This window comes from Bos taurus, chromosome 11 (genome assembly GCF_002263795.3).
Source record: "Bos taurus isolate L1 Dominette 01449 registration number 42190680 breed Hereford chromosome 11, ARS-UCD2.0, whole genome shotgun sequence".
In the NCBI taxonomy this organism is placed as follows: domain Eukaryota; kingdom Metazoa; phylum Chordata; class Mammalia; order Artiodactyla; family Bovidae; genus Bos; species Bos taurus.
This window is the reverse complement of record NC_037338.1, coordinates 75,754,669-75,778,934: the sequence shown is the minus strand read 5'-3', so window position 1 is coordinate 75,778,934 and position 24,266 is coordinate 75,754,669. Positions and strand designations below refer to the sequence as shown.

General features: G+C 46.4%; 1 long non-coding RNA gene across 2 annotated transcripts in view; it reads right to left on the bottom strand.

The window, feature by feature from the left end:
* Positions 1 to 8,353: 8,353 nt before the first annotated feature.
* LOC132346609 (uncharacterized) overlaps positions 8,354 to 24,266 on the bottom strand; it is a 71,369-nt gene continuing 55,456 nt past the window's right edge. For both annotated transcript variants that reach the window (XR_009496509.1, XR_009496508.1), the window contains exons 3-4: positions 22,235 to 22,425; positions 8,354 to 14,676 (exon numbers count right to left, since the gene is read on the bottom strand). This is a non-coding gene — a long non-coding RNA (uncharacterized lncRNA). The remainder of the gene's footprint in view (positions 14,677 to 22,234; positions 22,426 to 24,266) is intronic.

The window sequence follows — 24,266 nt, the reverse complement described above, 5'->3', positions numbered from 1 at the left end:
GGCATCTGGTCCCATCACTTCATGGCAAATAGAAGGGGAACAAGTAGATGCAGTGACAGATTTTCCTTTTCTTGGGCTCCAAAATCACTGTGGATAGTGACTGAAGCCATGAAATTAGAAGACGCTTGCTCCTTGAAAGGAAAGCTATGACAAACCTACAGAACATATTAAAAAAGCAAAGACATCACTTTGCTGACAAAGGTCCATATAGTCAAAGCTATGGTTTTTCCAGTAGTCATGTATACATGTGAGAGTTGGACCATAAAGAAGGCTGAGCACAGAAGAATTGGTCCTTTTGAACTATGGTGTTGGAGAAGACTCTTGAGAGCCCCCTTGGACTGCAAGGAGATCAAACCAGTAAATCCTAAAAAAAAAATCAACCCTGAATATTCATTGGAAGGACAGATGCTGAAGCTGCAATACTTCTGCCACCTGATGCAAAGAGCCAACTCATTGAAAAAGACTCTGATGCTGGGAAAGATTGAAGGCAGAAGGATAAGGGGGTGACAGAGGATGAGATAGATTGACAGCATCGCTGATTCAATGGACATGAATTTGAGCAAACTCTGGGAGATAATGAAGGACAGGGAAGCCTGGCATGCTGCAGTCCATGGGATTGCAAAGAGTTGGACATGACTTAGTGACTGAGCAACAACAATCTCCTGTTTACCTCCTAGTCTTCCTTTCTTTCTCCACGTGCCACATCAAGCATGGGGTAGGTGTCCCCTTCTGAGCTTTTGGTGCCACTACAAAGTCTGTCCAATCTATGTACCATCATATCACACACACATGCACAAACACACTCACACAGAGTGAGCCCCTTGGTGCTGGAATCTCTGTCTTAGTCAGCTCTCCACCTTCATGGCCCAATACACGTACTAGCTACATGTCCTCTATGCCTGGGTTTCTATCTCTGTAATTAGGAACAGTCAGCTAGCATTGATGTGAAGGTGAATGAGATGGTGAAATGTAGACAGTGCTTGGCTCAGAGTCAGTGTTCATATGTGACTGATGATGAGGAGATGGGTTTTTACAATAGAGCAGCACTCAGAGAATGTCGAGAGGAAGAAAGGAAGCTTTGTCTGAGTCATGGTTATGTGTTCTCCACGTTTTCTCCCCATGAGACCTAGCCATCCAAGTTTAGGCACAGGGTCACTTCTTAAACTAGATTTAAGGTGAATAAATGACTTGGGTACTGTCTAACCTGGGGCCATTAGGGTTTACAGTGACAAATAGTAAGTAGGCTCTCAAGAGTTTAACCCATAATAATCATGGCTATAGGGTTAAACTCTTGAGGGCCTACTTACTGTTTGTCAGACGAGATGAATAAGGCACAAAAAGTGAACTCAGTCCCTTCAATGCTCTGTATCCTGGTCCAGAGGTTGCCTGCAAATATTCTAGCATTTCCTTCTCCTGTTGCAGTGTGGCTCCATTTTGAGGTGTCCCTCATGGGGCAAACTGCTCACATCTCCAGGGAACACCCTAGTTAAACAGTGTGCTGGGTGTAAGTCAGGACCACCCACAGGAAAACATCACCACAAGAAACAACAGCCACTCAATCTGATTCTGAAAGCCCACCTCTAGGAAGATCTCTCCAGACCATGATTCAAGAGGACAACACTATCTGTATGAAGCTGTTCACATGCAGGAGCATATAGGACCTTAAAAATACTAATAAGCATATAAGAACAGTCCAATGTGCCCACGCAGTGACTATAAAATATTCCATATCTTTGAAGAGGAATAGTTGGAAGTCTCTGCTTACAATTAAAGAACAGATCCAAGTTCCATCTGCACTATGATTACAGCTGTGTAAAAATATATATGTTGTGGCCAAAACACAACATATGCCATGAAGAAGGCAGATATTCTGTTAGGAAGGAAGGAATTGGGGGAATTATGAATGGGTTTTCCAAATGCATGAAAAAGTCCTCAGTGCTTATATAGGAAGGTTTATTCAAAAGAATGCCCTTCATTAGTGAGTTCTCAGCTGTTGGGAACGCTCCCTGACTCGGGAGGATTAAGAATTCAGACAGTCCCAGTGACTGTCATTGTTCCAAATAGTCCATAAAATTCACGATTGGGAAAAGTTGGCCAAGAACATTCTCGGCATGGATGAGGCTTGTCTCAGATGGTGGTGCCTGCTGCCTCTTTGGGGTTTTCCCAATTGCAAGATGTTTAGTAGAGACTTCCTTTTGTTTCCTCCTTGTTGTGTATACTTTATTCATGCAATCAATTGGTGCTCACTAAATGTTTTTAAAGAGCTTCTGCGCTTGTTTCTGTGACATGGGTGGTGTTCAGTTCTTCACTTTGCCCAGAGGAACTTCAGGGGCTCCACGTAGCCCACCCAGATGAGGGAATCCAGGCATGGCTGCCACATAGGTCGCTGCAGGGGTATGTTTGAATAACTGCTGGTGTTCTGATATTAGTTCTACTGTGATGAGATTTTTAAGTGTGCAACTCATTTATTGAGCAATCTCAACATGATGGGATATAAATGTGAGTTTTCTCCATTCACAGCCTTTGATCGTATCTCATCCAATCTCCCATTCCCATCCCTTAACAACACCCTCCTCAAATTTCATGACCTTCTGATCATTATTGGTTATTAAAAGTCAGGTATGCTTAAAACTTCCATGTCAAATTTAATCTCATCTGCTCCTCTCCTTACAAGCAAGGCTGACAGGGACCTTGATTGCTCACAATGGGGGGCTCTGGCTCCTTTGTCCTCCCAGCCCTTCAAGGTCTGGCTATCTGGTGCTGGAATGGGAAGAGAGTAGATGAAGAATGCAAGCATCTCTACTTCACTCTGCTGGTGAAACCAGAACCCTACACCTGGACTTCTTTGAGGTTACTCCCTCCTCTGAACACTTCAACTCTAGCTCTTATCGCTCATGTGTGCTAAGGACTGAATGTCTGTATCATCCCTTAAATTATATATGTTGAAACCCAACTCCTAATGGGAAGGTATTAGGAGATAAGCCATTGGGAGGTGATTAGTCATAGGATGGAGCCCTCATGAATGGGACTGCTGCTGCTGCTGCTAAATCGCTTCAGTCGTGTCCGACTCTGTGCGACCCCAGAGACGGCAGCCCACCAGGCTCCCTCGTCCCTGGGATTCTCCAGGCAAGAACACTGGAGTGGGTTGCCATTGCCTTCTCCAACATGAACGGGACTAGTGGTTTATAAAAGCACCCCCCTGCCCCCCGCCAAATCTCCTTCATCGCTGCTATCACATGAGGCCACAAGAAGAAGGTAGCATTTATGTCTCTTTAGCAGACGCCAAACCTGCTGGAGGACTTGATCTTGGATTTCCCAGGCTCCAAAACTGAGAGAAATAAATGTTTGTTGTTTAAGCTGCCCAGTCCATCATGATTTCGTTATAGCAGCGTTTATGGACTGAGACACTATACCACCACATACCACAGTTTCTGCTGCTGGTGGCCACCACTCATCAGGCAACAGGCACGACAGAGTGCGGTCAACCCAGCCCTCTCCACCCTGTCTCTAGACTCAGGAAGAACTCACGCCCTCCTTGTATGAGGGTGTACACACAAGAACACTCAAGCCCACTAGTTAGTCCCTGTTTGGCTCTGTGTTCATGCTGCTCTCTCTCCCTTGTATTCTCTTCTGCTTTTCCAGGTATCAGGTAATCCAAGCAGACGTGTAATCTGGAGTTAGAATATGGGCTTCATCTTCTTACTGTAACAGCCCCTCTTTCAACTCAAGAAGTCAAGAATTCTCTTGACTTCCTGCTCATTTGACTTGCAGATCATGTGGAAGGTGAGAGATTCACTTCTCACAGTGACCCATGTGTGACAATGACCTCAGCCATGGTTTCCTTTCTTCTCAAACTGAGGAGATTCCCATCCCAGAGCTGATGGCAGCAGTACTAGTGTTGATCCCAGATGTTGTTGGTTCTCTCTTAGCAAAAACTTTATCCTCTATTTCAGCCTTGGTCACCAATTTCTGGGTCAATAGAAAAATCCATTCAATTTCCTATTGTGTGCACAAGTTTAGATTTGGGCTTCTATTTCTTTTGGACTTAACTCACAAAGGGTAGAATTGGGTTTTACTTGGTCCAGGCTTTGGTTAAAAAGTGAAGTTCAAGGGCCAGCCAAAACTACCACCAGGCAAGAGAAGGCTGCTCAGGGCACAGCTGCAGAGGGCGGGCCCAGCCCGAGTCCTGCGGGGAGTGAAGATAAGCACCAGGGGAATCCCCAGGCCGCTCCCCCCACCCACACCATCTGCAGAACCACCTGACGTGGTCATACCAGGAGACTTCCAGGGCTCCATGAAGGCTCCATCTTTCAGACACTCCTAGCTGAGTCACAGCTAATGCTGACCTCATTCAGGCAGAGCACCAACACCATTCACTGGAACTGGAAATTACCTAGCCTCCTTCAGTTTGGGGGAGGGAGAGGAGATCATTGTGATCATTGCCAACAGGACACCCACTTCAGCCCTTTATATGCGTTGTGGGCCAGTTAGTCACATCTTCAGGCTCTGACATCTTCCTTACAATAGGGCAAACCCCATGACCTCATCAGGATAGCAGGGGATTAATGAGATGATGCTGTCTGTGAAGCACATAGGACACTGCTTGGCAGAGCAGGGAGAATAAATTTCCAATCTACCCACCTTCAGTGAGACCACAGTGACCAGAGATACATGGTCCCTCCGCCTTCAGGATGTGGACAGATCCACAATCGGGGCACGTCTCACCATGACCACTGCCTCACTCTGGTCCAAGCCATTATTGCCTCTTACCTGAGCCACTGCAGCAGCCTCTGAAGTGAACCCTTGCTCTCACCCTCGCTTCCTACAGTCTATCAGAATGATCCTAATAAAAGGTAAGTGGATCATGATACTACGTAAACCCCTGCAATGACTCTTGTCCTCATTACAGTGAACATTAGTCCCCACGGTCACCTACAAGGCCTTCCACGTTCCACCCCCAGTTGCTCTCCTGGCCTATCTCCATCCGACTGGCTGACTCCCTGTTCCTCTGACACTGGTGGCCTGTTTCTGCCTCGGGGCCATTGCACTGAAGAGGAATATTCTTCCCCTTGACAGCCACATTACCGTTCCTTCCTTTCAGGTCCTGAATCAAATGTCACTTTCTCAGTGGTCTTCTCTGACCACTCTGTTTAATGTGGCATCATTCCCCCATGTGCCTCAATGGCTATCCTGCCCCACTCCCCATAGCATTTTATCTCCTAACATACCATGTAATTTACTGATTTATATTACTGTCCATTTCCCCTTCCCCTACACACACCAGAATGTAAATACCACACATGCAAGAATTAGTGTCTGCACTGCTCATTGCTGCACCTCAGGATCGAAGACAGTGCCTAGTACACATGAGGTGCTCAGGAATCCATTGAATGAATGACTAAGTGACTAAAAGGATAGGAGCACTGAGGAGCAGAAAGGGTAAGACCCAGTTAACTACTCAAAACGCAGGCTGCAGTCTAAGCTCAGTGTAGGGTAATGCTGAGACTGAATCAGAGGAAGGATGAAGTCAGCTCGGAAGAGGGTGTCCAGACTGATGAAGTGAGCTCCACCCCTGCCTCATCTCATTTTGGACCTAACACTGGAAATACATTTTGAAAGCATCCTCTTTAGTCATTCCAATCACTTGTTTCCTCTAAACTCCAACTTGTCTAGGGACCAAAGTCTGAAACTTTTGCAAGTAGAAGCTGTGTTAAGCTGGAAAAAAAAAAAAAAGTTCAATGGCACTTTAACCATTTTGACTTCAGAGAGCAAGCGTGATGCCTCAAAGCCTCCCAGCTGCTCCCTGCAGCTCAGCTCTCTCAGGTGCCTGCAGTCTCAAACTCTCTTTGCCCAAAACGTTGATTCACACCTTGAATTGAGGGACACAAGCCTTTCATGTATGGGGATCTCTTCTTTTCACATGAATTTCAAGTAAAACAAAAACTAGGCGTAGGACAGCTATAACTCACTGGCAAGCACTTGCTCCATCTAAAGGCATTCAGAGATGAACAAACGAATGAATGAATAATACCAGTCAAGTCAAACAAAACACTTAAGATCTGCAAACTGCCAGCCTACAGTTCCAGTCTTGACTGCAAGCTTAGCCCCTACAGCAGTGCAGAAATATAGTAGGCACTCAATAGATAGCTGATGACTGATCACTGCAGATGGTGACTGCAGCCATGAAATTAAAAGACATTTGCTCCTTGGAAGAAAAGTTATGACCAAACTAGACAGTATATTAAAAAGCAGAGACATTATTTTGCCAACAAAGATCTGTCTAGTTAAGGCTATGGTTTTTCCAGTAGTCATGTATGGATGTAAGGGTTGGACTATAAAGAGAGCTGAGCACCAAAGAGTTGATGATTTTGAACTGTGGTGTTGGAGAAGACTCTTTTGAGTCCCTTGAACTGCAAGGGGATCCAACCAGTCCATCCTAAAGGAAATCAATCCTGAATATTCACTGGAAGGACTGATTCTTAAACTCCAATACTTTGGCCACCTGATGTGAAGAACTGACTCATTGGAAAAGACCCTGATGCTGGGAAAGATTGAAGGCGGGACGAGAAGGGGATGACAGAGGATGAGATGGTTGGATGTCATCACCAATTCAATGGACATGAGTTTGAGTAAGCTCTGGGAGTTGGTGATGAAAGCCTGGCATGCTGCAATCCGTGGGGTCACAAAGAGTCGGACACGACTGAGTGACTGACTGAACTGAACTGATGGCTGACTCTTGGTATAAAGTATGTGCATGCATGCTAAGACACTTCAGTTCAGGTCAGTCACTCAGTCGTGTCCGACTCTTTGCGACCCCAAGGACTGCAGCATGCCAGGCGTCCCTGTCCATCCCAGAGTTTACTCAAACTCATGTCCATTGAGTCAGTGATGCCATCCAATTATCTCATCTTCTGTCGTCCCCTTCTCCTTCTGCCTTCAATCTTCCCCGGCATCAGGGTCTTTTCCAATGAGTCAACTCTTCGCATGAGGTGGCCAAAGTATTGGAGTTTCAGCTTCAACATCAGTCCTTCCAATGAACACCCAGGACTGATCTCCTTTAGGATGGACTGGTTGGATCTCCTTGCAGTCCAAGGGACTCTCAAGAGTCTTCTCTAACACCACAGTTCAAAAGCATCAATTCTTCGGTGCTCAGCTTTCTTCACAGTCCAACTCTCACATCCATACATGACCACTGGAAAAACCATAGCCTTGACTAGATGGACCTTTGCTGGCAAACTAATATCTCTGCTTTTGAATATGCTATCTAGGTTGGTCATAACTTTTCCTCCAAGGAGTAAGCATCTTTTAATTTCATGGCTGCAATCACCATCTGCAGTGATTTTGGAGCCCCCCAAAATAAAGTCAGCCACTGTTTCCACTGTTTCCCCATCTATTTCCCATGAAGTGATGGGACCAGATGCCATGATATTAGTTTTCTGAATGTTGAGCTTTAAGCCAACTTTTTCACTCTCCTCTTTCACTTTCATCAAGAGGCTCTTTAGTTCCTCACTTTCTGCCATAAGGGTGGTGTCGTGTGCATATCTGAGGTTATTGATATTTCTCCCGGCAATCTTGATTCCAGCTTGTGCATCCTCCAGCCCAGCGTTTCTCATGATGTACTTCTGCATATAAGTCAAATAAGCAGGGTGACGATATAATATAAACACTTCAGTTGTGTCCAGTTCTTTGAGGCCCCATGGCCCATGGTCTGCCAGGCTCCTCTGCCCATAGGGCTCTCCAGGCAAGAATACTGGAGTGGTTTCTGTGCCTTCCTCTGGCAGGTCTTCCCAACCCAGGGATCAAACCTGCATCCCTTACAATCTCCTGCATTGGCAGGCAGGTTCTTTAACACTAGCGCCACCTGGGAAGCCTGTGTATAAAATACCAAATTCTAAGTCACAGAAAGTAATCTAGACCTGTATTAGAGAGTCTTTTTTCAGGGAGTGATTCTCTCCGTTGGCAGAGGGAGTATATGGAGTGTTCCGTTTCTCATCCCTCTCTCTCCATGGTCTCTGATCCAGAGCACATGTGTAGTATCAGTGGGGAGAAGCTCATATTCTCCGCACAGAGGCAATGCCAAACAACAGGGTACAGAGGAGAGAATTGCTGGTGGGGAGAGAGAATTGGGCAGGGACAAGACCATGGTCCTTGCTCCAGGGTAGCCTCTGTGATATGCTGGGCTTATAATTGGTGCTGAAAGCACTTCCACCAAGTCTGTCCAATCCACGCTTCCCACACACGTACATACACCCTCCCACTACCCTCTCTGACCCACCTTCCCCCTCTCCTTTCCTAACTGCACTTTGGCTTAACCTATCAGTAGCCTTTAGAAATCCTCAGGACAAGTGCAGCGTTAAAACAAGTGTATCTCCATTTTATTGCACCTGTATTTCTTGTAAAGAGCAATTTCATTTTGTGTCTCCATTGTATTCAATCTGACTTTTGCACTCTGAAACTTCTTCAAACAAAGCTCTCCTTGTGAAGCAGGAAACACAGCTGACAGCCTCCTGCTCTCCCAGTATTTTTTCAGAATGAGGAAAAAAGAAAAAAAAGCACAGGGCTCAGCCCAGAGCATGCCAGCCGAGGAGCTGCTTCATCCTAGCGAAGAGAACAGAGAAAAGCCTTCGCCAGCTGTCAGCAGAAGTTACGAAGGCACCACAACCCCTCGCTCATTTCACCTACTCCCTACAGACCCAGGGAGAACACTTAGGAACTCGTGAGTGAGTGAGTGAATATTTGCATTATTGTAATAGCCCCTTAAATTGTCTTTTGACTCTAATCTCACCTCTATCCAAATCATTTTCCACATCCTTCCAGAGTAATCTTTCATGTCACTCTTGTTGACCTTAAACAAATAGGCTGCCAGTTATTTCTCCAGCAAAAATGGGTTTACTCGGGATCAGTAAAGAACTGCGACTGGGGGACTACAGCCATGGCAAGCCATGTGCAAGTCTCATGCAACAAGGAGTGGAGAACTCTTTTATAGAGGGGTAAAAAATTGGGGGAGGCCTGCAGTTAACAAGCACCCACTGGAGGAATGGAGATTCTGAAGCTTTTCATTGGCTGCCCTGTGATAGTCTCTCATTGGCTGAGCCCTTCCTTGCCAGGAACTCTCTTCTTCCTGTCGGGCTCTGCCATCCTCAAAGGGCATGAGAGCTCCCCCTTCTGGCCTCCAACTCTATTCCAATTGAGGGTTTTATTAATTTTCACACTCCTATTTAAGACCATTCAGTGCTCTCAGGATAATCCAATCTTCCACCTGGAAGCTTTCCTGATGTGAGTGCCAACTATTTCTCTATTTGTTCTCTTACACTCACTCCCCTTCACCATCCCCTCCAGCCAGATCCACCTCCTTTCATTTAAGCACAGGTCACACTCTCTATTACCTTTGACCTTTTGGCCATTTGTCTCTATGCCCAGACACAAATGCTCCCCCCTCTCCACTCCACCTGTTTCACCTGTTTAAGCCAATATTTTCCCTGATGGAATGAAAAAAATGGTGAACAAATGATGAGATCAAATGGAAATAGAGTTTGAGAGTTCAGGGGAAATACCTGGGTCTTGGACTGAGTTTGGGGAATCACCTAAGACTTTCAGCCCATAACTGAAAAGAGCAGCCTCTGCTGCTGGGTGGGGGAGACTCTGGAGGGTCCTCCAGGACCTAAAGCGTGTGGTGCAGAAAGAGAACATGGTGAGGATACAGTCAAGGGGAGCAGCGCTGGGGGCTAAGCACCTTCCCCGTATCTCCTCTCTCTCCCACCCGTCTTGTAGCCCATCCACTTGGGAATAGGCAGCCTCAATTCTCCCAACAAAGCCTATCTTCCTTTCTCTCAGTAGTCACATCCCACCTCAATCTGGGAAGAACATTTGTTCCATCCAGGGGACCACATTGCTTAGAGTAAAGCTTCTAACAGCCCAATCAGCAGCAGCACTAGTTTGGCCAGAACTAGTCAAAGCATTTCATCCATGCTGAGTGTTCCACCTGCAGAGTACAGAAGATTCAGAACATTCTAATCAAAATAAAGCCCACTAGAGAAGAAAACCTGAGGAGGCGATGGCACCCCACTCCAGCACTCTTGCCTGGAAAATCCCATGGACGGAGGAGCCTGGTAGGCTGCAGTCCATGGGGTCGCCAAGAGTTGGATACGACTGAGCGACCTCACTTTCACTTTTCACTTTCATGCATTGGAAAAGGAAATGGCAACCCACTTAAGTGTTCTTGCCTGGAGAATCCCAGGAACCGAGGAGCCTAGTGAGCTGCCGTCTATGGGGTCGCACAGAGTCGGACAGGACTGAAGCAACTTAGCAGCAGCAGAGAAGAAAACTCTGGGATCTGGGTGGGAAGCAGCTCAGATCACTAGGAAAGGAAAAGCACAGCCCCTGCCTGTGGTTTCACCCCATCCAAAGGACGAGTCCTGGAGAAGCCCTTAGGATTGGAGGAAGATGTACCCAGTGGCTAGGGAGTTGCTTTCAGTGATGATTAGGAGACAAGTCAGTTCAGAGGAGCGAGCACATGTCCACTTCATCTGGACCAGAAGTTGCAATACAGAAAAAAAGTCTTACAGCAAGAAATAGAAACAACAGAGATCTCCCTTAGACAGCTTTTCTCAGTTTAAAAGCTAGTATGAACATACTTGGTTATAGGTTGAATCTCATACCCCCACAAAATTCATAAGCTGAATTCTGAACACCCAGCACCCTACTGCAGCAAGATGTGATCTTATTTGGAAGCAGGATTAATGAAGTTATAGTTAGTTAAGGTGAGGTAATCCAGGTGAGTCCTAATCCAATATGACTGGTGTCCTTATAAAAAAGAGAGAGTTGGACACCAAAAAATGTCCACAGGGAGTGTGTGTGTGTGTGTGTGCATGCTAAGTCACTTCAGTCACGTCCAACTCTCTGTGACCCGATGGACTATAGCCATATAGGCTCCTCTGTCCATGGGATTCTCCAGGCAAGGATACTGGAATGGCTTTCCATGCCCTCCTCAGGAAGTCTTCCCAACCCAGGGATTGAACCCATGTCTTGTATGTCTCCTGCATTGGCAGGCGGGTTCTTTACCACTAGCACCACCTGAGAAGCCCACAGGGAGAATGCCATATAAAGGTGAAGACAGTGATCTGGGTGATACTTTTACAAGCCAAGGAAGAGCAAAGATGGCCAGCAGGCTGCCAGAAGCAAGGACAGAAGCCTGGAACAGAATCTGCCTCACATCACTAAGGAGGGTGCACCCCACTGACTACTTAATCTTGGACTTTGAGCCTCTGAAACCATGAAACAATAAATCTGTATTGTTTAAGCCAGGCAGTTGGTAGTATTTTGTTACAGCAGCTCTAGTCAAGTAATTCAAAAAGCAGGCAATATAGCTAGACAATAATATTGGGTTGGCTTAAAGCTTGATTCATGTTTTTCCACCACATCAAATGAACTTACTGACCAACCCAATACTTTTCCTATTCAATGTCTGTTTGCAAACACAGTGAACCCCTCTGAAAGTCCTATGCCAGCGCTACCCCTGCATTGGCTACTAAATGCTTCCGAACGCTGCAGGTGCTTCACTCCTGGCCATCATGGAAATCCCTTGCCTGTCCCAGGGACAGAGGGACAATGCACGATTGCTGTTAGGAGCCAGGGCTTTGAAACCAAGCCGACCTGTGTTTGGATCCCTCTCTTGCCACCTACGAGGTGCGTGGCTGGGTGATCCTTCCTTGTCAGTGGCCTGGAGCTAGCAGCCCTGCCAGTTTTGAGGGGCCATTGTGAAAAGCACCTGAGATCATTAGCGGTGCATCACAGGTCCTGGGACGTAGTGAGCACCCAGAAATGGAAGCTGGCATGACACTCGCCAAAGAGAATGGCATTCCATTAGGGGTCATTCCTTAGATCAGCTGATCCCTTAAAGTAAAAAGAAAAGATACCCAGATGCATCCAGTCCTGGTTCCTGACATGGCCCAGTGGACTCCTTGGCAGCATATGCTGACCCAGCAGAGGGTCCACCCTGAGAACAAGGAGGAGGAAGTAGCAGATGGTGGTGATCAGCTTCAGGGCCTGGATGGAGGAGAGAACAAGAGGAGCTGGAGGTCAGAGCAGCTCAGCACGTGTGTCTGACAAGCAGCACCAAGAGGAATTGCAGCCGTCATCTGAAGGTTGACCAGCTCTCTCCTGGCTGGCGGGACACAGAGTTCCTACCCTGCAGGGTGCACCGTGGCCGCCTGCTGCACACCTGTCAGAGCGGAGAGAAAAGAGACCCTTAGGTCATGCCAAAGCTGGAGAGAGGTTGCCTGGAAGTCACTGATAGGAAACGTGTAAGTCACAGTACAGTCTGGGCATGTCAGCATGGGACAAAGAGAACACACCTTCTGGGGCGCCCTGCGGAGTGATGCACTGGTGAGTGTTTCACACCTGGGTGGAGTATGGTCAGTTTTCTCGATGTAAAAATTCCCACTGTAGCCAACTGGAAACTATCAGGAAGATCTCAGTCAATTCACCAAATTCCTGAAAATTGAACAACTGGCTGTCACCAGCCCAGAAGCTGACTGTGGCACACTGAGCCCTAAGTGACATCAGAGCGGACCCTTAATCCTAGATCAGGGTAAGTCAAGAGGCTACTCTCTGACTGCCTTCCACACCTGCCCTCTCATCCCCAGCAGGTCTGCAGCAGCCCTTCTCATCTGCTTGCTTTGGATCTGCTCCAGAACTTGGGAAGTGTTACTCTCAGTAGTGTCTGACTCTCTGTGAACCCATGGACTATGTAGCCTGCCAGGCTCCTCTGCCCATGGGATTTCCCAGGCAAGAATGGGAACTCTGGAGTGGGTTGCCACACCCTCCTCCAGGGGATCTTCCCAACCCAGGGAATGAACCTTGGTCTCCCACAGTGCAGGCAGATTCTTTACCATCTGAGCCACCAGGGAAACCAGAATATGTATGTGCTGCTAAGCAAGAAGACCCCTCTGTTTACTCCAGAAGGGGACTTGGTAGCTTGGGGTAAGGGACAGAGCCATTTCAGGCGCGCAAGTGGGTCCCAGCACTGCCACCCCAGGACACAGCCCTTCCCTGCCAGCACCTTCTAATACGTCATGGACTAGGACTCTAGTGCAGCACCCTACATGCTTCAGGCCAGTTTTGAGGATACACATGAATGCAATGTGTTCTTCCATTCATTTCCACACTAGACATTTGGCCCAGGCATGGAGCAATGCCCTCCAGCCGCCCCTGTCCATCAGCCCATCTGGAGGTGCCCTGACATCACTGCACAAACTTTACAGGTTGGAAGGTGCTGCTCTCTGGATTCATGAGAAACATACAGAACCCATATTCTGGCCCCACCCTATCAGCATCAGGTCGTGCTTCATCAGACCATCCACCGGCACTTGGATTTTCCCCTTCTGGGTAAGACCCAGCCTCATTGTACATCTGCCGGCAGGCTGCTTAGAGGAGAGTTCGAGGAATTTCCAAGAAATGTTCTTTTCTTCTCAGGTAATTAGGTCCAGAGGAACATGTGATCACCCGCCAGCCTGCCCAGACAGCAGGTGGAGAGAGCCTTTAGCTCTGACAAGGTTAAACAACCTGCAGTTGCCTGCAACCCACCCACTGGTTAGCGCTCATCAGCCGAGCAGGAGGCCCGGAGCCAGGTCAGGTACACCTCCAAGCCCCGAGTTAACTGAAGCGCTGGAGACTGTGCCAGTGAGGGGCAAATGTCCCAGGTCAGAGCTGAGAGACTGGGATCCATCTGTGTCCACCCAACTCACGGCAACCTTCGTCCAGTCACCTGAATCCTCTGGGCTTCCTCTGGCACAAAGAGCCTGTCTTGCCTCCCGTTAAAAAAAAAAATTATTAGGGAGAGCAAATAGCATGAGGGATGTAAAGGTGCACTGGAGATGATTTACAATCAGCATCACTTAAGATGTTGTTTACAAAGGCAAAGTAACGCTGGGAATTTGCTGGAGGCAAAAATGGAGTTTTCTCTGAAATGCTTTATTGATCATCTGACCGTTGCTGACCTCAGTAAATCCCCAGCCTGTACAGATGGAGCTGAAATGTTGAAGTAGCGAAGGCTTCCCCAAGTGCATCTCTCTGCTCAGTAATACCATGAGGACTACTACAAACACCCTGGCGTGCCTGACACATCCCAACAGAAGCCTGGCAGTGAGTAAAAGTGGGGAGGGATGTAAAGTCCAAGTGAAGTCCTCCCACCCCGGCTCAATCACTAAAGTAAAAAATGGCCACTCGATGGTCTTGCAGGCAGGGAAACAGCTGAGCTCCATAGGAACAAGTGTTATTTAAGAGAAGGTAGGATGCTTCACTTCTTTGATTTTAGGAATGAGCTTGGCAAGGACCAAATCCCTGTTGTCTCTGTGCTAGAAGGTGAAGAATCCAGGGAAGCTGCTGCCTGGCCTCTGCGGACACACTGCCCAGATCCTACCCCATGGAGGCCACTGGTCCACCCAGGGCCCTGGCTGGCATGGCCTGACCATCAGACATTTACATAGTGGGAATACCTCCTGTGCCCACTGCCAGGGGCACAAGCCAAGTCTCAAGCCTGTGGACAGCTAGGACCACAGAAAACAATCATTCAGTCCCAGTCCCTCCACTCACCTGAATTTTCTTTGAGCCAGGTTACATAAAAGCTTTACCTTAATAGCTCGGTCCCAGCTGGTCTCCATAAGTCAGGAGGGGAAACTGTGTTGAAGCAAAAAAGTCTTTTTTCTCTCATAATAGAGCTCAGGCAGATGGCAATTACTTATTCTAATTAACAGTAAGAATAGATAAGCTTAGCAAGAACGTTCTATGGGCCAGACACTGTCCTAAGTGCTTTATGTGGATTGATCTTGTTTATCCATTATTACAACCCTATGAGATAATAAGTTTTATTCTCCCCCAATTTGTAGATGAAGAAACTGATGCCAGAATGGGTTAAGTGATTTCCTAAGATTATACAGTTAAAAAGTGATTATCTTCATTAAGTAATGCTAGCTGCTGTCATCAATAAACCTTGAAATCTCACAGCCTTGATATATTAAAAACTTGTATCTTACTCATGGGAAGTCTGGAGAAGGAAATGGCAACCTACTCCAGTATTCTTGCTTGGGAAATCCCATGAACAGAGGAGCCAGGGGCTACAGTCCCTGGGATCGCAGAGAGTCAGACACGACTTGGTGACTGAGCACACAGGCAAGTACATGGAAAGTCTCACTGGTGGGAGAAGTGGATGATCAGCCCCACAGAGGCATTCAGGACCCCACTGACAGAGGTGACACTTGCCATCCTCACCATGTGACATCCAGTGTTTCTCTGAACATCCACCTCCAGCCAGCAGATGGGGGATGGTGGACATGGAGAGTCATGGTTATGGGTCATATATCATCAACAAGGGTCATATATCATCAACAAGGGTCATATATCACTTTTATCCACCTTCTAGGATCCAAGCTTAGACACATGGACCCACCTGGAGGCAAGTAAAGATGGAGATATATTGACCCTGGCTGGGTAGCCACTTCTGATCACCATTCTACACTATAAGAGGAAACACAAGCCTAAGTCAGAAAGCCCCCTCTGCCACGGAGCTAAGATTCAAACCCAAGTAGTTTGGCTTCAGAATCTGTCCTCTTTATCATTATGCTACCTGATTAGGAGCTTCTGAGGAGGTGATCACTGGTGGACCTGGGCTAAGATTGGAAAGGAGGTGGCAGTCATCTCTCAGGTATCCATCACTAAACTGCCTTCTTCCAGAATCTCCTCCACACTCCTGTCATAGGGTCTGAAATCTCATCATCAGCATGATGAGTATCTGGGTCATGGGCTCATCAATATTTAGGAGTTCCTACAAAGAGGTGGGCTTCCCTGGTGGCTCAGACAGTAAAGAATCTGCCTATGATGTGGGTTGATCCCTGAGTCAGGGAGATCCCCTGGAGAAGGATGTAGCAACCCACTCCAGTATTCTTGCCTGGAGAATTCCATGGACAGAGGAGCCTGGCAGGCTATAGTCCATGGGGTTGCAAAGAGTCAGACATGACTGAGAGACACACACACACACACACACACACACACTGGAGATCTCTCTAGGAAGGGCCACTCTCCAGATCTTTTTCTTTTTTAATTTTATTTTACAAGTTCCCTGAGTGAGTTTATCAGATCTTTTCCAAAGGGGACCCCTGGGTGAGTTGATAGTTTGGTGGAAATTGGAAGTTTGGAAGATGGAGTGAAAGTACTATGGGAAAGGGGGCTGGGGGGAGTTCAAAATCTGGGAATATGCTTCATGCAGCAGTGAAATTTCAATGTATTAACACAAAAAATATTTGTTTTTCATTCATATCACAATCCAGTGGGATCTTAGGGGGCTCTCCTTCAAGAAGTAACCCAACCTTCCAAGGCCATTTCCATCTACTGTTCTTCCATCTTGCATTGGCTTTCTCTGGTAGCAGGTGGTGGAGGGAGAGAAATGAGGCTCACACATAGAGATTTTATAACAAGATATTATAACTTTATAATCTTGGAAATGCCTACATGCTATTGGCCAGAACAAGTCAAACGTTCCCATCTAACTGCAAGAGAGACTGGGAAACATAATCCTACCACAAGCCTGTGAAGACGAGAAAAGAGAACACAGGTAGCATGGGCAACATCCGTTCTCTGATTTAACCCTGACTTTTCCTCACTTTTAAGGCCTAATATTCAGGACCCAGACCTGGTGCAAGTCCCGTGGTACAATCCCAAGAGAATCCATTGTCAAAGAAACAGGCATTGTCTGGGGTCACTGGCTGATCATCAGGAAGAAGACGGAAGACAACACAGGACCCTTATCCATTATCTTTGCCTCTACAGTCAGCTACACAGGGGGCCTCATTACTCTTTGTTTCAGGAAAATCATTGAAGACCTAACCCTCCAACCACAGACCCAAAGTAGTTAGGTTCCATTTACTAAAAGAACTCTCTTATCAACCACACTTGATCATGATTTTGTATCTCAGTTCTCAATTCCACATGAAAGATATTTTAACTTTAGATATTGTTCCAAAATGAGAAGCAAATCTGAAAGTTACTCCATAAGTCAGCCTTCTTGAGTCCCTTTTGCCCTTAGCACTGGAATATTGTGTAGTGCCTTACAACTCAGCTCAAGAGAAGGTATGTCTGAGCCCATGTGAAAGCTGAAAGCTTAGTCATTTGATTAAAAAGAGAAGCGCCAAAGGTGGGGGTTAAAGCTAAAAACAGGAGTTCAACTGCACACCATTTATATACATTCCTTTGACTATATATTTCATTGAAGATTTTTTAAGAGCCAATTCTATTTTCCCAATTTAAAATAGTCAAGTGAATACTGCATTCTTGGGATAAAAATGAAGGTAGCTCCATTTGACATGTGCCCTGCTGCTGCTACTGCTAAGTCACTTCAGTCGTGTCCGACTCTGTGCGACCCCATAGACAGCAGCCCACCAGGCTCCCCCGTCCCTGGGATTCTCCAGGCAAGAACACTGAGTGGGTTGAATTTCCTTCTCCAATGCATGACAGTGAAAAGTGAAAGTGAAAGTGAAGTTGTGTCCAACCCTCAGCAACCCCATGGACTACAGCCTACCAGGCTCCTCTGTCCATTGGATTTTCCAGGCAAGAGTACTGGAGTGGGGTGCCATTGCCTTCTCCGACATGTGCCCTAAATGGAATCAAATCATCCCAACCCAATTCTTGCCAGCCTCTGTTCGGGAAGTTTGAGTCCTGTTTCTTTTTCTCTGTTCCTTTCAGGCCTGAGAAGCCGCCCTCCCTGCTAGCTGTCACCCTGTGGGTGTGCTCTGTAATCCTATCGAGCACTCTGGAATGCAGTTTCCATATAAGATGCTACAGGTAATAAAGTTTATCAGAATGGCTTGTCATTATTTTTGCATCATTATACAATTACCGGAGCTTTGGAAGGTAATAAATCATTACACAGGTGACAAATTGAGAAGCTAAGAAGGACAGTTATTCTCATAGATAAAGCAACTGCTGCCACTAATGAGATGTGGTGACTTGGTGCTCAACCTTTTAAAAAATGCCCTGTGGTCCTGCAAGGTGCCAGTGGGAAAGCCATCCACATCTGAAAGCAGGTCAAACCCATTGCCAAGACCGCCAAAGAGCTTGACACTCCCAACAGCTCCAAAAATGAGGGTCCCAGTCTCACTTCTTGATGACCCAGAGGGAGCACTGTAAGACTGAGAACCAAACTCCTGCAAGACTACACTTCACTGGCTCAGCTGTAAATGCCCAAACAGCCCATTCACTCATTATTCACTTTTTCTCTGAAAAAGCCTATGTCATCATACGTGCATACGTGTGTATGAGCACATGTACTTTAAATTGTCTAAGCATTAAACTCTCTCTGCATAATTTCCTAGTACACTAAGTTTTGTTTTATTTTTCACACTTAGGTAACAAAAAAAATAGCAAAGCATATTTTCCACAGACTATAAAAAATAGATTTCTAGATTAAAATCAAGCAGGCAACATCTGAGTCCAAGAAAAAAATATTCTGAGAGAGAATTATGAAGGCTATGAGGGGTTTAGAAAAGGAGAAATGGTTCAGCCCCTCTCTGATGCTGATGGCTGAGCAGGTTCAGAAGCTGCAGACCCACCAAATTTATCAGTGGACCTGTAGAGGACAGGGAACTGCTGAGAAAAGAGCTAGAGGGACCCTCTTCCAGAAAGTTCTAGTAAGGCCAACTATTTGGGACCAACCTACACTGCTAAATAAGAAAGCATCTTTGGTTTTAATGAACAATTCAGGTAATTAGTGCCTGGAAGAGGGAAAATCTGGGTACCATGATATGGTACCCAAACCAAGGGCATCATCACTTAGGAACTTATTAGAAATCCAATTTCTTGGGTTCCTACCTCAGACCTACTAACTCAGGAGCTCTAAACCACTAACCATAAATTACTAAATCAGAAAGAATGCCCAGGCTAAGGCATTCTTCTGGAGCACTGGGTCACCCTATTATTAAGTATTTTCCTTCAATCAGGGCTGCCACATCTGGATGTACAAGTTGGGCACTGCACAAATTCTCCCTGATTGAGAGATAATCAGGGGCTTAAAAATGGGCCATAGTTGCTCCTAACCCATGAGTTTAAAGTGCTACATATGCCATGAAAGGGTACTACTTTCCTCTAATATATGTGAAGACATCATATAGACTAGCAGTTTATATTGCCTTCATCTCTTTATTCAAATAAACCTCAACCTTCAGGATGAAAAAAGATAAGTGGCAAGTGAAAATCAGAATCTTACTCTTCCAGATGGATAAATAAGTTAACCAAAATGGTAACTCCATTCCCCACAGTGACATGAACTCATGAAAGCCAAGTTCTCATGCCCAATCTCAACTGAAACTAAAACGAGCTGCAAAGCAAAATCCTGAAGCTCAGAGCTTGCAAGGCATTCTCTAACCTGCACTCGTCCTACAGTCAAGGTTCTCCAAATAACTGAAGTGAATTTGGTTCTAATGAAACCAGCTAATTCCAGTATCAGGATCACTACAAGGATGGGAACACGTGGGGTTTACCCAGAGCCCATGTCAAAAGGTCCTTCCTCACATAGGGAAAGGCGACATGATATATTTTATAAGCCTTTGATATAAAGCATCAATCTTTTCACTCATACAGCTTCCCAAGGTCCCAGCATCCCCCAAGACAGGCAACTGTGGTTGTTCAGTTGCTAAGTCATATCCAGTTCTTTGTGGCCCCATGGACTGTAGCATGCCATGCTCCTCTGTCCTCTGCTATCTCCAAATTAAACCAGGTAAGTGCACACACTGAAAAGGGGCTGATCTTCCTCTGCCACCAACCCTTCGAGGGAAAAAGGCCACTGGGAGGTGGCCCAGTTTGTGACTGTCACCTCTATGACTCCATAACATCACTGAGAAAACCCCATCAGATTAGGGGGGTTGGAATAGGGGGTTACTTCACTCCTATTGCTCACCATGTGCAGAAAAATGATGGTTTTGTATGTTACATGCTGGGTAATCAATTCCAGTCCCCTGGAGATTTCCTGGGTCTGCTAAGCACATTTATTCTCCTGTTTCTAATCTATTCCTCTGATTTGCACAACTTGAACATACTGTCATCATTTTAAAGGAGGGGAGAGAAGAGGAAATGAGAAAGCAAGGGCAGAGAGAGCAGGAAAGAGGGAGGGAGAAGGGACTTGATCCTGTCATTCCCCAGCTGGAAATTCCCCTATGTCTACAGGGCAAAATGCCTATGCCCCCTGTTCAAGACCTCAATAGCCGAGCCCCAGAGCTTGCTTGGGTATGTCTAGGCTGAGTTTTCAATGTTAAGTGTAATGACAATGATAATATAACAGTATCATCCTTATCAGCAGAGCTGGGTAATCCAGACTAAATACTAGAATGAGCCTGACACTCAGCTTGAAGACTCACAATAATCACATGAGGTGAGTGGCTATAATAATCATTATCTCATTAGCTAATGTGGAAAATCTTGGATTTGGGCCCTAGCAATCTGACCCTGCATCCCCAGGTTCCTGGTCCCTATGCTCAATGTTAAATTTTTCCTCATGTGGGACTCCTGGGCCCTTCTGTGCCCTGTACTCCTGGCAGCGGGAGGTCAGACAAAGCTTCAATTCATGAATGAAATTTCCTCCTCCAAGCAATGACTGGTTACCCTCTTTCTCAGAACAGACCTTGTATGTATAGAAACTGGATATAAACTAATCAAGAGATACACCTGCATACACAATCTCTGCTCCCAAGAATTCCCTGAATCCTGGCACCTACCATAAGTTTTCACAAATTAATTGTTCAATAAATGATGTCTGTTGAATGAGTGTGTTCTCAGATTCATGTTCTATAAATCACTACACAATCATATGGTAGGCAATATGCAAGATGATTTCTTGGAGCTACCTCACAGGAACTCAAGGAAGTGTGTGCACCTCTGTTTTCAGATGAGAACACTGGGCTACAGAAAGGTAAGTGGCTTCCATCTTGCCTGGAGGTTAAGACAATCTATGGGTTCATAGCCAGAGGAAGGAAAGAGCTTATGAAACACAGGACCTATTGAAGGAAGCCAGACTCTTGGTCAAAGTTAAGCTTATTACTTTAAACCTCAAATGTCTTTCTCTCATTACCCAAAATTTTACTTCACTGCTGAATTTCAATTCTGCAAATGGAAATGACTTAAAAGGAAATACTGCCAGGATGTGTATAAGATGTTTTAGTGATATTGCTGCAAAATAAAACCACCCCCTCCAAAAAAAAAATTAAAGGTTTAAAATAACCATTTTATTTTACTAACCATTCCATGGGTCAGGACAGGACTTCCCAGGTGGCGCTAGTGGTAAAGAACCTGCCTGCCAATGCTGGAGACACAAGAGATATGGATTCATTCCCTGGGTCGGGAAGATCCCCTAGAGTAGGAAATGGCAACCCACTCCATATTCTTGCCTGAGAAATCCCATGGACAGAGGAGCCTGGTGGGCTACAGCCCATAGGATTGCAAAGAGTCAGATACGACTGAAGAAAAGATAGCAAGCAAGCCATGGGTCAGGATTTGGGAAGGGCTCTTCTGAGGGATTCTCACTTGAACCTCTCGGTTCAAGTTTGGGGTTGTAGAGAGATGTTGGTTAGGTTATCATATGAAGGCTCACTGGACTGAACAACAACAACAACCAGACCATCACATTCTCAAGACTGCTGCTGCTAAGTTGCTTCAGCCGTGTCCGACTCTTCGCGACCCCATAGACTGCAGCTTACCAGGCTCCTCCGTCCATGGGATTCTCCAGGCAAGAACACTGGAGTGGGTTGCCATTGCCTTCTCCAATGCATGAAAGTGAAAAGGGAAAGTGAAGTTGCTCAGTCTTGTCCAACTCCTTGCGACCCCATGGACTGCAGCCTACCAGGCTCCTCCGTCCATGGGATTCTCCAGGCAAGAACACTGGAGTGAGGTGCCATTGCCTTCTCCGATTCTCAAGACTAGATATTTGCAAATTAACAGGTATCTTCCCAGCTGGTGCAGTGGTAAAGAGTCTTCCTGCCAATGCAGGAGACACTGAAGATATTTTCCATCCCTGGCTTGGGAAGATCCTCTGGAGGAGGAAATGACAACCCGCTCTGTATTCTTGTGTGGAAAATTCCACGGACAGAGGAGCCTGGTGGGCTACAGTCCATGGGGTTGCAAAGAGTCAGACACAACTGAGCAGCAGAGTGTGCGCACATGCACGCACGCGCACACACACACACACACACAGAGGTACCTGATAGAAACAGCGCAGTGTGACCCACAGCAGGAGCATCATTATGAGAGGTGTCATGAGGCCTCTGGGATCGTCCATTGGCACCTCCAGTTTCACTCTCTGTTCTCTCCCTGGGAGGCTGACCTACGTGGATTTTAAGAGTGACGGCCTCGCTTCTAGCTTTCTGTTGGGTTTGATCAGTGAGGAAACACCTGCAGAAGATGAGAGAAGGGAGGAGAATGCAGTTCTGGTGTCAATCCTCTGGCACCCTCCCTGCGGAGTCACTACCAACCAAAGCCTGAACTCCCACTAGACAGAAGTTCACACAGCCCTGCCTTCCCAAGGGTGAGGAACTGCTCCCACCCTTGCTTTTTCGGGCCTGGGAGAGGTGAGGAGCCCCACTGTTCCTGCGCTGGGAATCTGCATTATCCCCTGTGAGTCCCCTTCATCCTGCCTCCACCTCTGCATAGTGAGTCTGTTAAAGTCCCATCTGATTGTCTCACTTGAGAATCCATCCTATTCCTGCTGGGAAAGTAACAATGCAGAAGGAAAGGAAAACCTCTTGGCACCCCACAACTCTTTGCCACGTCCCCTCTCTTGGACAGACGGACCCAGCTGGGAGCCACCAATGACACAGGCAGAGTAGCCCTGTCTCCTGCCTAATCCGGAGATACACTCCTGAGGCCATTGCCAGCTTCACGTGCCTGAAGCCCTCTGCCCTTGGCTAGACCAGGTGTGAATGATAAGCTGGGGGCTGCAAGTGAAGATACCTCCACATGCCTGCTCCCACCAAATGAAGTCACCCCTAATTCTGAGACTTCTCTTAAGCTTTATGCTTCTTCATAAAAGGATAGGACGTATTATAAGCAAAATAGGCTTGCTAAATATAGTCTATTCAGCCTGGGGAAGGCTAAATTATTCATAACCAGACCAGGATATACAATGCGCACTAAACAGAAATCCATTTTTGATTTTGGTATTTTTTCTGGGGCCTGTATATTCAGCGCCCCAGCATTGATCTATAACTGCCCCCCTGATGCCTGCATTTGCTCAGGATGAAGATCTCAGCATCGGGGCCAATTACCAAGCTGTGAATAACCCCAGTCTCGCCCTCTGCAGGACAGCAGTGACCACAAGGTCATCGATTGTCCATCCTGTGCCATGGTCCTGGAGGCATGCGCATCCCGTGAAAGGATCATCAGCTCCCTGCAGAGACCCAAGGATAAACAAGCCCTAAAAGAGACATCATCGAAGCCAGCACAGCTCAGCATCCATTGCACCATGAAAGGCAAGACGGGACAGTGTGACCGTGACAATTAAAACCACCGAGTCCTCAAAAATGATCAATGCCCAGGAAACAATGCACACGTTCCCTCCAAAGCAGAAGGCTCAGCCTGGGCTCCCGCTTTTCAAATTATTTTCAACCTAAGCTCTCTTCACACAGAAGCTGCTGATTAGATTTTTCTGTGCTATAAGAATCATTGTTGAAAATACAGTTGTCTCTGAGACATTCTTCTTTTCACTAGCGGTGTTTTCCAAATAAGACAAAGTAGAACCATAAAAGAAAACATAAAAATCTCAGCTGTTTCTTCTGAGTGTCGCTCCAGGAGCTGAAGACTTAGGCAGATGACTGTGACCCTAGAGGCTTCCTGGACACCTCAGAATGTTCCATGGAAAAGTCGGGGAGGATACAATGGAAAAGCTATAAGGAGGAATCCCTAGGCAACAATCTGCCAAGATACAGCATTTCTGTTCTAACAGAAAAGAGAAATCTGTCATAAATACATTATCTCTCTACTAAAATGGATACAGATTTTATGAACAGTACTTAGGAAGAAAGAGGTTTTATCTGAGGACAGAAACTGAAGTTTGGATTGTGATGAACAGTGATCTTGTAATTCATCTATTCCCAGGTACCCGCCGTGACCTAAGGCCCATGGAGACAGCAGGGACTTCTTCTTCCTGGATGAGGGCATAGGCTGTATAGATTTAAAGGACAAACCTGCTGCTGCTTGATTCATGGGACTGATTTGAGTGGCAGCTCTTGGTCTTC